General features: G+C 36.7%; 1 protein-coding gene across 2 annotated transcripts in view; it reads right to left on the reverse strand.

Moving 5' to 3' along the window:
* Window positions 1-18,049, reverse strand: part of VGlut (Vesicular glutamate transporter) — a 214,878-nt gene that overhangs the window by 50,855 nt on the left and 145,974 nt on the right. The gene's annotated exons all lie outside the window — the stretch shown is intronic.

Here is an 18,049-nt window from a genome sequence, read left to right on the forward strand (position 1 = left end):
TTGTATTTCGGCGTGGAGAGTAGACAACCGGTGAAATTACTGGCTTTTGAGGTATCCCATCTTAGGCCTCTAGCTAGGTTGGCAAACGCATCTGCAATCCCCCGGTGTTGGCAAGTATCTATGGGCGGTGGTGATCTCTTACCATCAGGAGGCCCACTTGCTGGTTTGCCATCCAGTCAAATAAAAAAAAACATAATAATATATGATTTTCAGACCTTTCTTATTGGTTGTTCTATGACAGCTACCTTCACATGTGTTCTATTATAAGTTCGAAATTTCAGCCACATTGCTACCATAGTATGTACATAGTCACAATAGTAGGTAGTAGTTGTGGCATAATAATAACAATAGAAGAATATCCGACGACATTAGCATCAACATCTTAAAAATCTTTTACAACAAAAAAATCATTTCAAAAACATTCCTCAAAAGTAATCAAAGATTGAATAGAGTGAGGCACAGACTGACACAGCCAATTGGTGAATTCCTTGGGGCATTTTTTTTTAAATCCAATAGAGGCGAAGGAACAGTCGTACAATTTCAATAATTGTGTTGCAGGCCCCAGGAGCTTGGTTGACCTCACGCCAATCTATTACCGATATCGGGTCACGGTCTTTAATTAATTAAGGAATTCTAAACAGTACATTGATTGGAGTCCGAAGCGGCCATCATAATTATTTTTTCCTGGAATCTTTCGATTGAAAAGTCTTTAAGCCCTGTTGTTATTGCTTCGTTTATTTGAATCTGAATGGTGTAGGAAATCATTGTTATTTGTATAAAATTCAGTGACTGTTTGATGTAGGTGCATTAATGCAGTAGTACGCTCAATGTAATATTAATAATGAAAAATTCATTTATTTCGGGCAACTTGGCCCATACTTTAAATATACCTTAGAGACTAACATATATACATAATCAATAACATGCCTATAGCTATACTCTTAGTATAGCTAAGGTATACTGTATCACGTAAAGTTTATTGATACATGTGTATGTGTGTGTTTGTGTGTGCAAACGTGTGTGTGTATGCGTGCGTGCGCACATGTGTGTGTGTCGGCTCCAACGTACGAATAAAGCTTAAATACTCTTTTTGTAAGCAACCAGATGTATCATTATTAGTTAAACTTACTCCATCACTCGCTCTGTCTTTGTCATATGATCTCAAAGTGAAAGCAACGCAAGGTAAATTGCGCGGAAAAACGTAACTCGTTTCAGTACTTCAGTACTAAATATTAATTTCATCTCTTCATAAATTTCAACACTTTCCTAGTTAGCTAACTAATAGTTTACACAAAATATTTTAAAGGGCAATTTGGGAGCCATGAACAACTGCCAAAATACCATCCCAACAAGTGCGCTAACAAGACAAAATAGCATCTAGTTCGTCCTCCCTAGTCAGTAGTTCAATCATAAAAAGATATTGGCATACCTGTGACATCGTAATGCTGTCCCTCGGGATGGGGACGGAGGGCCGGGATGACATATGAAGACATAAAACTTAACTATGACTAACTGTAGCTTAACAAGGAGAGGCGGTATTGCGAAAAATCACTTTTCTAACAAAGAAAAATGAATTCAATCGTCCCTTTTTCATATAATCACATTAATTACATTTAACAAGTCTTTTGTTTTAATGATAAGTATTTTACTAACGGTTTGCTTATGCGCTGGTACTTTTACTAAGTACGAATATTTTATTACTGCTACGAAACTGTAGCAATTTCGTAGCACCTGCTACGCTCGCTTTAATCTTCTACGTAAATGACAATGTTTATTTACGCACACACTAATTAATAAGAAAATTAGTTAATTGACCTGGGTCTCATTGCAATCCGATTATTTTATTTACTTTATTATTTTAATGCAACGGTTTTTTTATATTATTTAAACTCTGGTGGTGATTTTCAATCATATTATCAAAAAAATGTGTTTATGTGAACACTAGTCTTTGCATGCAACGTGGGAAACCAATTAAAATCCAATGGAATCCATTTCGGTAGCAAAATAACAAGCTTAGTGATATAAGAAATCAAGTCGAATTTGGCTATGAAATTTATTTAAACCAAGGGAATCACAATAAGGTACCCAAAAACACACACCCAGGCACCCCAGACCCTGACCCTGGACCCTGGTCTGCAATAAACGTTTATTATAATTATAAAGATAGAAACGAAATCATTGTCGCGTTTAAGTCCTGGGTGTAATACACATTTAATATTGAATACAAGCTTTTCTTGCAGACTGTACTTACAGTGTCATCCACCCTACGTAATTGTATACCAATTAATTTTCAGAGAGAAACGAAAATACGTGAAGTTTAAATAAATCCTTGTAAAAATACAATACTAAAATCATACTTTGGCCTGACGAAACTCAAAACCATCCAATAACCTAATGCAATTGAAGGTCCACAATTACTCAAATAATACTTACAGTATCCATCGCCAGAACATGGTCCCTATGGATTCCTCCAGGAATCAACAGGTGATACGCTAAACGTTACCAGCAAACTTTACACCAACCTCCACCGTTCCCCATACACGGAAAGTCCAAACTACAACGCCGCAAAGACGAGCGTAAATTCTTAGTAACAGCAACCTGTGGATCTATGACTGGATTACTCAAAAAGAACGAGAGAGAGTGCTTTGAGTAATTTTTTTTAGATCACTTTTATTGAGCTAGACGCTTGTTTAAAGTTATCACGGTGAGCACTTTAGTTCGAGTGTGTGTGTCACTTTCTTTGATGGTTTGTCGTGTTTTGCGGATCTGAGCGGCGGTGGTGACGACACGGGAGCTGCTATCAAACTAGCCCGATGCGTGCCGCTTCCACGCTCCCTGTCCTTACCCAAAGCGCGATTCTGCAATAATTTGCTAAATAATAATTGCTTTTTTCGCTTCCATATTTTGCTGTCCGATAATGTTATTAGATACAGGGTTGTTAGAAGACGGACAGTTTATCAGGGCTCTGTGAAATACCGTATTTTTATAAAAGAAAGTTACATCAAATTATTTTCATTCAATTTGCAGAGAGCGTACCTACAATTATTTTAAAATGCGTTAAAAAAGGTAAATTATTTTACTAATAACGCATAAATAAGATGTTCTTTTCTAGTTCGTTTAAATACTATCAGGCAAATTTTTGTGGCAATGTTTTGGAAATAGTATGACGTTACAGAGATGTGGAAGTGAAGGAGAGCAGCTTCTGTACGATCACATGTACGTGTCACATAAATGTATCTGTTGTGCACCTGTGATAACAAAATGTGCAAGGTTTTTAAGATTCATTCAAAACCTTTGTTCTGACAATATTGTGGTACTGAACAATATGTATAATTTTTTTTTATCTTTTTTTGCTTAAGTGACTAAATAAGAAAACAAATAAGCTGAGATATGTGGTGCATAGGAGAAATTCGTGTCTGTACCACTGTCTAGCGGTGGTGTAGCAGTATAGCACGCGGCACGGAATGCCGAGGACCTGGGTTCGATTCCCAGCGCTGGTCTTATTTTTCTGGTTTTTCTATGCATCTATATTTTAGTTTGTATTTTCAGAATATGTATAAGATTTTGCAGTAGATGGATAATAATAATATGGATTTTATACAATTTGGTGTCCAGGCAAATAGGTTCTTTTTTGTAAATGTTATTGTAAAAGAGAAATTTTCAGAGGTATAATTTTTTGTGCTGCTGTCCTTTGCTGAATTATGATTATGGCCTCTAAATTCTGAGTCAACAGACTTCGAAACTGCTTAAACAAAAATCTGCAACTGCTGTTTTAATATTCGAAAATACAGAGAACGTTTCATTATTTTTTAGATACAAAAGGTCGTAAATTAAACATTTATTCGAACCTAAAACTGTTTTTCCTCCTTCAATAAGTGTATTGCATTATTCTTTATCGAAGCGTGCCGAATCGCTCTGCCGATTGATCCCGTATTCGGGTGACAAGAAGGTGTAGTGGGACGCCCTACGCGCAAGAAAGAAACGAAAAGTAGGACAGAAAGAGAGCAAAACAAAAGGGATTCATTCAAGACCAGCAATCTTACTCTGAAAGAATTTCACAACGATTTCGAAGGCGATCTCAAGCGATGTAATAAATTGGGAACCAAGTGTACCTAAAGTCATAGATTTTTTAGTTTTTTTTTTGTTTAATTTCTAGTTGCAGAATAACATGAAAAGTCTTGCCAGTGCTCCAGATTCACAGACAATGCCCTAATTTATATCCAACTCACTTACTGAAGTCGGGCCGCGGGTAGTCGGAGCGATGGGGCGTGCGTCTATCTCATTACACACGACTAGCTGCCATGTTCGTAGCCGAGTGCTAGAGTTACCAGTTTTGCCTTTTAGAATTCGTTTCATTAAGATGGTTTTGTAACATTTGTGTTTGAATTTTCGATGTCAATTTTAGACGACCTTTAACTTTAACTATTACCCACAATAATATCTATTAGTAATTTTATTGTTATGACTAATAAAAAAAGCTTGCACTGACTAAAGATAAAGAATTTAAGTTTTATGATTGTTTGCATAATGAATACTAAGTGATATTAACAATATTTCAGTCAAATTTTAACCTATTGTTATGAAATAACCACTCCGCAACAAATCTACTCATTGAATCCCCTAATTAGTTATATATGTATACTATTTTGTTTGTTTGTCTTTATTGTCAACAAATCAAGCAAAGCAATTAGTTCATTAGGGTTAGTTCAAGAAAGAATCCATCCATACTAATATTATAAATGCGAAAGTGTGTGTGTTTGTGTGTATGTTTGTCCGTCTTTTACGCCGTAACAGAGCGACGGATCGAAGTAATCTTTGGCATAAAAATAGTTTAAGAGCCCGAGAGTGACATAGGCTACTTTTTATCCCGGAAAAATGCACAGTTCCCGAGGGAACAGCGCGCGATAACCGAATACCACACGGGCGGAGCCGTGGGAAAAAGCTAGTTGAATAATAAAAAAAATCGTTTTGTTTTCAAAACCACCGGTAGAGATAATTTAGCATCTCTACCTACAGGTGATTTTTATAGCGATTTACATACCAAAAATGTACAAGTCATAGTTAATGCTTTCTAAGATTTTTTTCTTACATATATCCTATCGCATGATTACCAACATAAACACATTAACTAATTAAATCCAAAACCATTACAAAAATCCACTAACGTTATTAAACCTAACAAAAAGCATGCATCGACACGATAAAGAGGCACAAAGCCAATTACATTAAAACATTCGGGACAAAGGGCGGAGAACAATGGAGCCTGCGAGGAGCCGCGATATGTCTTTCAATGCTTTTAACTTTCCACTGATGGCGGCGAGGGAAATGGTGACGTGCTGCGACAAATACCCGTGACGTAGGGATGGGCTTTTGTCGATGAAATCGAATTTTTTTTTTTTGTAAAACTTCGATGATACTGCAAAACAACTAAGTCATTTTTTTCGAGGAATGTTTCAATTAAAACATCTTCGTGTTATATATTTTGTAGGTTACGAGGCATTAGTCATTGTTGGTTACGCTGCATTGCAGTATCATCGACAAAAACTTTCTTTTGTTTAATGAACCAAGTAAAAATGTCCCAGTTCTCGACATCCTCAATAAATGTCACTCTGCTGTCACCCCTATTGCAAGTGACATTAAATTAAAGATGGGAACTACGAGTACTAGGGCAGTGACCATCGTATGGACGTAAACCTTATTTTGTATTATTTGCTCTTTGCAGAACTTTTGTTGTGACTGCGTAAGATGCTGAAGCATAGAGCGACGAACATGTAACTACATGTTTTTGTGCTTCTTACATTAAAAGCTTTTGTTCAACTGGTACATCTCTTCCTTCGAGTCAAATCTTGCTGTTGTTTTTCACCCACTTTTAATGATCAAATCTGGTACACTCAGCTGCAGAGAAAGGTGACCCCGCTATAATATTTGTTTGTACCGCAGTTTGCAAAGGTAAGGTGAAGATAAGGTAGAGATTTCTACATTACACGGCTAGTATAAAAAATCAAATTTTAAAAATCTTTTTAAAACAGCAAAATAAGGGTGGCTAGTTTTCAAACTTATTTCTGAAAGTGTCAATATCGACAACTACTTGCGTGTTAAGGTGTCCCTAGCGAAGAAGTGAGACGTAACCAATGGGGTATCACGGCCTGGTTGCACCGCAAACTCATTTTATAAATCGTGCGTCCGCTCGCCCGGAACCGCGCGTTACCCACCCTTTACACTAATGCACTGCCCTTATATTTTCAACTCTGCTAAAATACATTGCCACGGGAGTGAAAAATCGTTTTTAAAGTATGTATTTCACGAAGTTGGACATGCTCTGATATATTGGGCTAGTATTATCACTATAACCAGGAGGTTTTACTTTGTATTACGAGTGGCCATCTCGATCTACGTCTAAAGTCGCATTGTTACAAGTTTTTGTTTAACTACACCTCGTATAAAATATTTGTTTGTTTCAACTGTTGCAAAATATTTTTATCCACTTCCAATGGTCGGATTGATTTTAAATTTCATACCGGGTGTGGCCTGTAATACGAGCAAATAATTAAAACATAGATCATAATCGTCAAGCTGAACAAAATTAGTACAGCGACTTTTAAAAATAATTAGTTTTTTAATTTTTATTACACTTTTAACTTTATTCGAAGAAGTAATGTAAAGCAAAATGCTTGATGTTTGTAGCGTGACAGGCGACGTCAGTTGTGTTCTGAGATGGCGTACATTGATAGCAGTATTTAATTTTTATGAAAAATGGAAAATTCAAAGACTTCATTATTTTTAAAAGTCGCTGAAATAATGTTCAGATTGACGAGGACGATCTACGTTTTAATTTTTAGCTCGTATTACAGGCCACACCCGGTATAGGTATGGTTGAATGACATTGCGAATACCTACAGTAAACAAAAGGTACACTTAGCAACAATGTTTGTTAATTAGAAAATATTTTTTTGCCAAAAACTTATTTTTTATCTTTACGACAAAAACAAACAGCAAAAAAGCACCATTACAAGAAGAACTACAGCTGTCATTTTGTCTCATATTCATATTTAATTAAAATTCCTTTGGTATATAATTTCTATACTAAACCCTATATCAGAACTGTAAAATGTAATCAAACAAATGAACTAGTCAGTTTCTATGAAAGGGTAACTGTTCCGTTGATTGGATATAATTTATCAGCGACCATTATCGACGAGCCACAAAGCGACGGTTTTATTCGGCGAACAATTCGCCTATGAAATATCTGGAACACATTCATTTTTCAATCTTAATGTACAGTGAAATGCCTCTAGACGCAATAGGGAATATGCATTTAATATAGAAAACCGGAAAATAAAACGAATGTAGTAAAAATCATCAATATCTGTTGAAAAATAAGCAAGATAAGAGCGATTGAAATTTGTATGCCGTCTCTTTCTAGAAAAATGAAATTTAGTATGAATTTTCTATGGCCATCGTAGCATATGACGTTAAATTCTATAACGGATTTCTCTGTCTAAGTCTAATTGGCTATTTAAAACGTCCATATCTTCTTTTATAAGTATTTAAAAAAACTTTTACTACTCGGTTTTTTAAACAATGAAGATATATTTGATGAAATAAAAAGCTTGCATACTCTCTCTTGTCATTGTTTGAACACTACAAAATTAGTTTCATTGGAGGGTCTTGCTTAGGTATGTGTATTTTCGGATCTTTACTTATTTTCCTGGATTTTTGTTTTTTTATTTTCCTGGACCGCGGCCTAAACCCAATGAAAGAATAAAAAAATAACGCCATGCTTAATATTCGCAAGCAGTAATACAAACTAAACTTATTTTGTAAGACATCATCTAACTTTTAGCAACTAGTAGGCCTTATACTAGTTATGTAGTCACTTAAGTTATGTTACAAGCAACAAATGTTTTTGTTACTGTTTGCAAATCTTTTTTTTCAGCGAAGTTTAAACTTTGGAAGAATGCTTCGCTCTCTACTATCCCTAGCATTAGAGTACTACATTACCCAGTGCAAAATATACCAGCGACGCACGACATTATTCTCTATATAAACGGCCGTCCTTTGCGGACCACTCGCTTAATAGACAGTATCAACCCGAAGATCTTAAGTAAATCAAATCGCCCCATGAATGGGAATGAACCGGGGCTTTTCACGGACTTTTCTACAGATGGCTATCACAATGGCGAGGATCAAGAGGAACTTATCTCGGGAGAGGTCGCCAAAATGTTTCTTAATGCTTATTTAAGTAGCTTCTATTTGATGTTATCTATGAGCATTACGATAATAAAGTCCTCCTCTTCAACAAAGAGTTTCTGAAATATTGTAAGACTCCGGACGTCTAGACTTTAATCTACTTACTGTTATGTGAAAACTACGCAACTTGTTCAAATTTGCGAGTACATTTTAATTCAGAGCCGAGCTTCATCCATAAATTTCATCAAAGTTAACCAGTTTTTACGATGTCTTCAAATTTGCATTTTTATGGTTCCTAAACACTCAGTAAACCGACCGCTGTTACAACCGAGTGCGATCAAACCACAGTAGGTACGAGAGAATCCGCGTGTCCCCTTCACCCAAGGCTCCTGTACGGCCTTTGAAAAACAACAATAACCCTATACGCAAGTATGGCTGAGAATACTCGCAATATACTCTAAAAAGTACGCCCATCGTGCACCTAAGAAGACGTAGAAATGTTCGCGTCTGCTTGATCAGTTTGAAATACATCCGAATCTAAAATTTTGAAAAACCGATCAAAACAAGTACTACAAGTATAACAAGACGAAAAAACTGCGGTTACGGAAAAGTGTTTGTATGTAAACTCTTTATTGCACAAAATAAAAGAAACAAAACACAATTGACAAACTTTGAGATACTTGTACAAAGGCAGACTTATCCCTTTAAGGGATCTCTACCAGTCAACCTTTGAGTAGATAAGAAGAGTAACCAGTTAGGGTCCGACAAAGAGTGAAAGAGTGAAAAGTCGTTGTTTTCAAACAGTTACGAACATGTGATTATGTTACAATATGTGCAGTAGTCAATTCTGAATTTATTTTAGGTAATTTGAGTATTAAACTCCTTTCGTTTAAAAAGAAACAAACAAACAAAACATTGGAATTTATTTGTATAATGCGTTTTAGCATACATTTTATCTTTGAACCGCTACAAATCCGTTGTACCCCGTATTCAGCCGCTTATGCTGTTTTGTTAACTCTACGCGGTCCCCTCTTGGTTTGAGAGCCACGCTATTTTCATGTTCCGTGAGTACAAATGGGAATCCATTTAAATACTAAGCCAACGTTTCAATACGACGCCATGTAAAGTGTTTTGGCGGGCTTGCGGTCCCCGAAAGGAATATATTCAACTTGCTAAATTGGAAATTCAATTTCATCATCATCCCAGCCTATATACGTCCCACTGCTGGGCACAGGCCTCCTCTCAGAACAAGAGGGCTTGGGCCATAGTTCCCACGCAGGCCCAGTGCGGATTGGGAACTTCACACGCACCATTGAATTGCTTCGCAGGTTTGTGCAGGTTTCCTCACGATGTTTTCCTTCACCGCAAAGCTCGTGGTAAATTTCAAATGTAATTCCGCACATGAATTTCGAAAAACTCAGAGGTGCGAGCCGGGGTTTGAACCCACGACCCTCTGTTTGAGAGGCGATAGGTCAAACCACTAGGCCACCACGGCTTTTAAATTCAATTTGCCTATTGTAAATTTTGGATTGACAACAACACAAAATTATAACGTGATTCTAGTGCCATACGTCAGACTAATTTTAAAGGGTGTAAATAAACCAGACATTTTGCTATTTAAGTTCTATATGGGTAAGGGTTAAAATTAAATAGTTTATAATGTAATGAGGAACATAAGAGAAACTAATCTAGTGATAATTATCTTTTTATGATTACAGCAAGGATTACAGGGTTTCACCTATCATGACATTGCGTTTTATTTACTCACACGTTTTTATTAAACTTGTAACGTCTGTTTTTAACTGTTTGTATGATTGCATGTAGTTAGGTAAAGTTAAATTGTGGCTACAAAATTAGCAAATCATTTTTCTACCGGTGATTGCGTAGCTTGTGGCAAACGTTTGCAAGTCCGGTATTACAGGCGCTACAATTTTTCAATTTTACATAACTGTTAAGTTTCTCATACAAAAAAGTGACAATTATGTAGAATTGTAGCACTTGTAACTTCTATTAAATAGGGACATGATAGTAAAACTCGGGGGGTCCGGCCAGGATCGTCTTCAAAGAACGGAATTCTTTGACGGATAATGGCATTGAGATGAAATGTGGTTTGAAAGGTAATTTTAATACTTAACAACGCAGGTAGGTACAGTCAGCGAAACAAGCTTGTATTTAAAATTTAAAACATATAGTTTTAACAAGTAAATTTTAATTGCATATTTTACACAGAAAGACTTTCGCAAGTACAGTCTTGGCTCAAAGACTGTCACAGATGGTACAAACCCTACTTTGTAAGCCAAGAGACTTGATTACATTCTGTTTAGCATTGGCAAGACGCGTGGCGAATAAAATATACTTGCGAACGCCTTTCCTTGTAACTGTAAAGGCCTTTGCCGCATCGCTCTGGCTTCTCTTTGAGCGGTAGTTGAGGGGTTTGGAACTCGATGAAACTTATTTGTTTGCCAATCGACTCCAGATGGGGGTAGCGCCAAACGAAAAAGCATTAGGGGATGCAGCAATAAAAATACTGCTGTGATAAATGTGAATTGGTTACATTTTTATGTTTATTTTTATAACCCTCTAGCTTAATGAATACGAGTAATAGGTACATTAATTTAGATTAATCATGGAGAATTAAACATCATGGAATTTATAACATTACCTAAATAAGTAAAAATATTGCAATAATTGGATATTTGTTGCAATAACAAATGCCAGCTGTCGGCAAACAAATCAGCATCCTGGATTTGTGCTAGAAAGTTGTTGAGCAACGACAAAGTGTATTGCTATTGCTACTATCATCATCATCATATGAGGCGTAGGACGTCCACTCTTGGACAAAGATAGGTCTCCCCCATAGACCTCCAGTAGCTGGTTGTAAGCGGCCCACGCCCACCAGGACCCCGTGGCTTTAACCAGGTCATCCGTTAATCTCATTGGTGGGCGTCCTAGTCCTACCCTGATTGACCTAACCTCTGATCAGACAGAAAAGTAACTATGTAGATCATAGAGAAGATACATATATCTAACTTTTTTTGCTACCATACTCTGTACTAATAATATAATCGCATCATACCTTAAACCCAGTCAGTGAACTTTATTCCCGTTCGAATTCCGTGGCAAGTAGAGAAAAGCGCTAAGCCTTAACTATGGCGGCCCTATTGTGACGAGATGACAGACAAAACTATTTTCCAGCTCCTCTGTTATGTAGCTGGGTCAGCGCAGGAATTCAAAGCCCTCATTAATATGCATCCTACGACCGTGGAGGCTAGAAATCAGACGAATTCCTGGAATCTTGAAAGCAAAATTAAATAAGCAATTTTTCTATATTTTCGTCCACGCAAACAAATGTAATTCTAAAATATTTTGTTCTTTCTTTTGCTATTTTATCCATCAAGCGTTAAGAAATGGATCAAGTCGCCGATCCGCCGACATAGCTCTTCGTAATAGTCGATTACTTTAAGTCGATTTTGGTGACCTAAGTGTCGAAATAGTTTGTTTGTAACGGTCTTATTTAATTGTGTATTTAGACTTGAAAAGCCTTTAAATTAAAAGTGCTACGTTTACACCAAACAGAACAAATGCAGAAAAAAACTAAAGATATTTTTCACCAACGTAGCTGTAAATATTTATTTAAATTTAACTACGAAAAACTAATAATTTTGAAAAGACATCTGTACCCAATTTTCAAGATGTACCTCTTGTAGTTTTTGAAAAAATGCCTGACAACGTAGACACGGACAGACAGCAGACAGACGGACTTGACGAAACTGTAAACCATTTTTCCAATTTTTCTGGAACCCTAAAGCTTCTTTAATATTGTTTCAACGTCTCAATCTGTTTTTATCGCTTCAACATGATCGGATAGTTCGTATTTTATCATGCTATCTCAATCAGATTCAGTATACTTCAGTAAGCTAGTTGAAAAGCAAGGAAATACAAACTTTTTGAAAATACCGCTCATTTTCCACTACCTACATCTATCGAGCTCTAGTAAGTAACAAAATTCTAAGATTATTGTCGTATGCTGTATGTTTTTTTTTATGTGGTACGTAACCCAATATTGGCGTATGTCAAGATACGCTCTTGGTCGGTTTTTTACAATGCTCACTTTTTCAGTACCCCACTGAATTTCAAAAATAATTGAGCATCCTTTATTAACAGACAAATAGGATACAACTTTTCAAATCCGTCCATTACAAAATGAGCCGTCCGTCTTCGTCAATTACGTCAACAACTTCGTCGCCCCTGAGATTGTATTTAAGATAATGGGCCGGTAATCACGGCGGTGATTTATCACGCGCTATCTCAGCCTTCACTGTCCATTAAGCAATGTAGAAGTGCAACCCTTTGTCGCTGTGTTTATAGCGGGACGTGTGACCCAGTGGCGGGGGATTGTTTCGTCAGTACGTGATAGAGCGTGACTGAAAGTGGTGAAACGACGTTTTACTTAGTCAATTTTACTTAAATACGAGTATACTGTAACTAGAACATTCAATATGATTTAGTACATTTATAGAAAAGGAATGCGGGGTGCCTCAAATCGAGCTCGGGCCTTTACCGGCCCAGGGTGGGTGCTGTACTCCTACACACCTCACAGTTTTCATTTTACAGCGAAATTTCCCAGTCTGTTGTACGCCGTGAGATGGTGTAAGGTATTACTCGCCCCGGACCGACTTTGTTTAAATTGACAAAATAAAAGATACATGTCAAATATATTCTGATAATCTAATTGAAGGGTTAGCCTGTTGCGGCTTTTGAAACCGAAGATAACTACTCATGCCTCTCACTCTAATTGCCTAACAAAATGTAAGCAAGTCAGTTTCGTAGTCGTACTAAATATTTGCCTCGAAATTTTTGCTCTAAATATTATTGTCCCGTGAGGGCGCTCTAACATCGTTAGGGGCACAACAATTGACATGCATTAACGGTACTTCCGGGCGTTTCGTCCGCAACGTCGTTACGGACCGGAAATTCAATCGAGTTTAGGAACCTCTCGCGCTTCTGGCGCCTTGGTGTTTCACTCTCACGCGCATCATTGTGAACGTGATAATTAACGTTATTATTGTGAATAAACCTTAGTAAATAAAATAGCTGGGTGGCCTAGTGATTTAACCTACTGCCTCTCAAGCAGAGGGTCGTGGGTTCCAGCCCAGACTTGCACCTCTGAGTTATTCGGCATTCGTGCACGATATTCATATTACATTTGTTTACATGATCATGAGCTTTACGGCGAAGGAATACATCGCGAGGTAGCCCGCTAGTCTAGCTACGTGTCCTCGTTTTACGTCAATATCAATACTAAAAAGAATAAGTATTAAAACCTGCCAACCCCTATATTCTCAATACCACCGAAACCCCAAATCCTTTTTATACAACTTGCATTCCACCGTCGAAAACAATATCCTGTCACCTAAAACTAAAGTGTTTAACACTGGTACAACTAAGCCGGACGCGTAAGACAGTCAGCAAACACATTTGCCTGGTATTTAAGAGCGCGCAAATTCGCACGCGCACGAGATTACAGGCTCTCGCAGGGGGGCTACTACGAAATTCGAAAATCGAAGTTCGTATCGTACTGTCCCTCTTACTCTCGTAGTTAATAATATAAGTGTCAGCGGGACGGCAAGATACGAAGTTCGAATTCTTCGTACTTCGTAGAGGGCCAGACTCCTCAGACGTGACGGAAGCCCGAGAAGCATGATCCCGGCTGATCAATAAGTCTTGCCAACTCAAATATTTGCACACGACGCACATTAAGAGATGTAGCGCGCGCAATAACGCGAATGTGACGGGTTTATTAAACGTCATAGAGTAGGGAGAGGTGTAGATCCGACTAATATTATAATAAATCACTGAATGAGTGAACTAATGAATATATTTATTTCAGACAACCAAAAAATAAATTGGTTATTCATAGGTACTTTATTATTTTTGTTCGTAACATAAATAAAACTTAATAACTGCGTTTTGGGGTCGATGCCTATGACGTCTTTCGACGACGACGTGCTTTCCTTGTAGAGGGTTGTTTGATTTATTTTAAGATAGGTTAGTAAAAGATAAGTTTTTATTGTAATTTGATTTTTATGGTCTCTTGATTGATAATACAATAACTACGTTATTAAATTCTAAAATGCTCATTGGATCTCACATGCATAGACATCCGAAGGATTGGACTTTCCAAGCATATTACTTAACTAGAAAGAGATAGATTTGTTTTATTTTTTTCTTCGCGAAACATTGACTGTATCTATAATTTTGTAATTTGTAATGTAATAATTCTACAGCTGTCAACCGTATTATAAAAATGCGTAAGTATGCGAATGTGTGTATTTATCACTATTTGACGTTAAGACAACTTTAATGGAGATATTTGAATAAAATTAATTATGTAGATACCTGAATCTTAGGAATAATACATATATAGGTTAGTTTTTTCTGATATTCCCACGGCATCAGAATGAACCTAATGAAAAATCACGAAATATCTCCCGCTAATTCTTAAAAATTTTAACAGGTTACCTGCATCCAATTTACGAATAAAAATTAAGTTAAAATTGCGATAGAATAACTTGGGCAGTTATAATCGGACAGATTTCATTATGCATCCTACTAATAACTATAAATGAGAAAGTTTGTAAGTCTGTTTGTTTGTTTGTTCTTAGGTCCCTCCGCTGAACCGATTTATATGAAATTAGGTATAGTTAGTTTGAGTCCCGAGGAAGAAAATAAGTTAGTTTTTATTTCGAAAAAATGCATGGTTTCTGCGCGGGATAGTGATAAATGACTTCTACGGCTTTATTAAATAACTTGCTGTTTCCCGTGACTCCGCACGAGCACGAGCACGAAAAGCTGCTTCTGTCCATATTATGACATTTACATAATCTTTATGTATCTATTTCAGAGCGATCAAGTGTTACTCTGTGCAGGGATGTTACATAGTGGTTCGTGAAAGCCCGACGCGCCGGAGCCTAAGTGGGCGCCGCGGCGTCTCTACGAGGCTTCAAAGTACGCCTTGTCTTGTCAATGGCCAGAGAATCAATCACGAGGACTTTTTAAACATAAATATCAATTAATTATAACCTTACTATTATGTTGCCAGCTAGTTCTAATCGTGAGATTTAAATTAATTTAAATGAGGCAAACTTTAGAGTACAGTCGAACAAATTGAATCATGACCCAGGGTGGAACCTTTTAATAATCAATTTCACTATGATTTCCTTGACAAAAGTATGAGATGTCAACATGTAATTAGTAGCACAAAGGTTCCACCCTGCGTCATGGTTCAATTTAAAGAAAGAAGAAAGAAAGAAAATACATTTATTCACAACACAAGACAACAAAATTATTAGGTACAAAAAACAACACAAAGGTATGTGTCATTGGGGTTGTGAATCGGACACTGGCTCAGCATAATGCTCAACTGTTAAACTCAACTGTAATGTTCGACTGTACATTTTTTCAATCGAAAAATTATAAAAAAATATTACAGGCAACCAATTTCCTTTTTTAAGATCACGACGCAATAAGAGAGGTATTATAAACTTGATACCAAAATGAACTGACTGAAAGCGACTTCCCTCGCGGTATTTTTGAGGTTATGTTTGATGAAAATTTGAGATTTTGAACTTTGAAATAACAATTTCGGGTTTTTTTCAACTTAGTAAGTTGATTAGGTTATAGAAATAGGATAATGGCAATTACTAAATTAAAACTACTACTTAACTACTACTTACTATTAGTTATTATTTAAACTTGTATTAGATTGTATGTACTGTATGTGTTGTATGTGTAGCATTTCTTGTGTTTACTAAAAAAGTTTTTTTTACTTTATTTTTTAATTTACTAAGAAGAAACAAAACAGGACTTTTTGGTTATCTGTTCCACACGTTAAAGAGGTCATTAGCATATGTTAGGTTACGTATTTGTATATCTCAGAAGAGGGTTCTAGAACTCGCTCAGTACTCTGTGCTGCAATGTAACATAGGGCTTCGTGAAGGCGCGATGTAGAATAAAGTTGAGGCCACACTTTACACAAAACGCATCTTTAAATTGCTTAGTTTGCTACGTGAACCTTGGTATAGACCTGACCAGCCAGACAGTCTAATTTACCGATAACGATAGTTATACGATAATTTAACGATATTAGATAACCGATTTTTTCTAAATAGTAAACTGAATAAGTTTCTCAGGTTATTTTCTTGTACTTGTTACCTTATGATAATTATGATGGTGACCACTAGTTTTTCCCATGGTTGCGTCTCGTGGTAGAATAAAAAATTGACTAGCTAAGCTATCCCCTGTTAATCCTCAAGGAATCATCATTATCCCAGCTTATACATGCCCCACTGATGGGTCAAGGCCTCTTCTCAGAATAAAAGGGCTTGAACCGTAGTTCCCACACAGGCCCAGTGTGGATTGGGAACTTCACACACACCGATGAATGAGGGCTAAAAGACAGGCGAGATATCGCTAGATGGCGTTAGTATCGTGAGGTTTGTTTTGACGTTACCTACGGTCTTACTTGAAAATGGCTAATATAGGTAGAGTCACTACGATGACGCGTGCCGTGGTTCTCATTATAATGCCATTACATTCTTATAATAATGACCTAAAATTTATATTTCAGAATCAAATTAATATATTTTTTATTTTATTTATGACGGTGGAAGCATTCTACACTTCTACTGAACGTGATATAGTTAGTGTTTAGTTTTGTAACTAAGGGACCCCATAAATCCCCGTATTATTATTGATATATTTTTTTTTTTTTTAACTGTATACTGTAGGTTTTAAGTATTTTATTTGTAATTACTTTATTTTGAAAAATGACTTTCTGCCAAGTTTCTTGCGGCGCATTCTTCTTGGCAATGATGGTCTTTCCGAAAGCGCTGGTAGTTTAAAAAATGACGTGTATAAGTGTCCATTGCGGCCTATTTATTGAATAAATGATTTGAATTCGAATTAATGTCTAATTTTGGCAAAATCACGCGTCTTCGTGGATGGCACTAGGTATAACTAAATGAGCCAATTGCAAGCAGGACCGTAACGTCAAAAAACCTCACTGTACTAACGCCATCTAGCGGTATTTCGCCTGTCTTTTAGCCCTCATTGCTTTGCTGAGTCGCGACTTTTTTTTAACAGATGAAATAGTGAGTCATCATCATCAGTTTGTAGATAATGTCAACATTTTTGAAATTATATGCAATAAACAATTTGTGCTTTAATAACTACCGACCGCCTATTGTCTACCCTGAATCTAAGTGTTTATATCATAAGTTTTTGTACTGCTTTATGGTGTGCAATAAAGAATATTTGTATTGTATTGTATTGTATTGTACCTACATTCGACTTTTATTCTTAGTGTTAATTTGTGGTTAATTTACGCGAGGGCTCACGGTATATTAATTAGGTACTTTTGTTATGGAGAAAGTCGTAATTTAGCACCGAAACGCGCCATCTCCGGTGTGGCCGTAGCCTAAGTGGGCGCCGTCATGTCTCATTGTCGGCTTCACAAAAACGTCTAGTCAGTCGGGGAAGAGCGGAATTTTGAAGCAGAGCTTGCTTCACACAGTTATGTTGATGTTTTTCTAGCTTCATGTTGTTTTAGTCGACCGAGTAGCCTAGTGGTTAGTGAAACTGACTACGGAGCGTGAGATCCCGGGTTTAATCCCCGGTCGAGGTAGATATTTGTATTCGTGTGTCTTTTTCTGGTTTTTCTGTGCATCCATGTCTCAGTTTGTATTTTTGATATGGTTCCACGGAATACCCGTAAAAGTAACAAATTTGTAGTTGTAATTAAAAATATAAAAAGACTCCAAAAAACCAATCATAATTTGATTTCTTAGTAGCGACATCT

The sequence above is a fragment of the Choristoneura fumiferana genome, chromosome 10 (genome assembly GCF_025370935.1).
Source record: "Choristoneura fumiferana chromosome 10, NRCan_CFum_1, whole genome shotgun sequence".
NCBI classification, from domain to species: Eukaryota; Metazoa; Arthropoda; class Insecta; order Lepidoptera; family Tortricidae; genus Choristoneura; species Choristoneura fumiferana.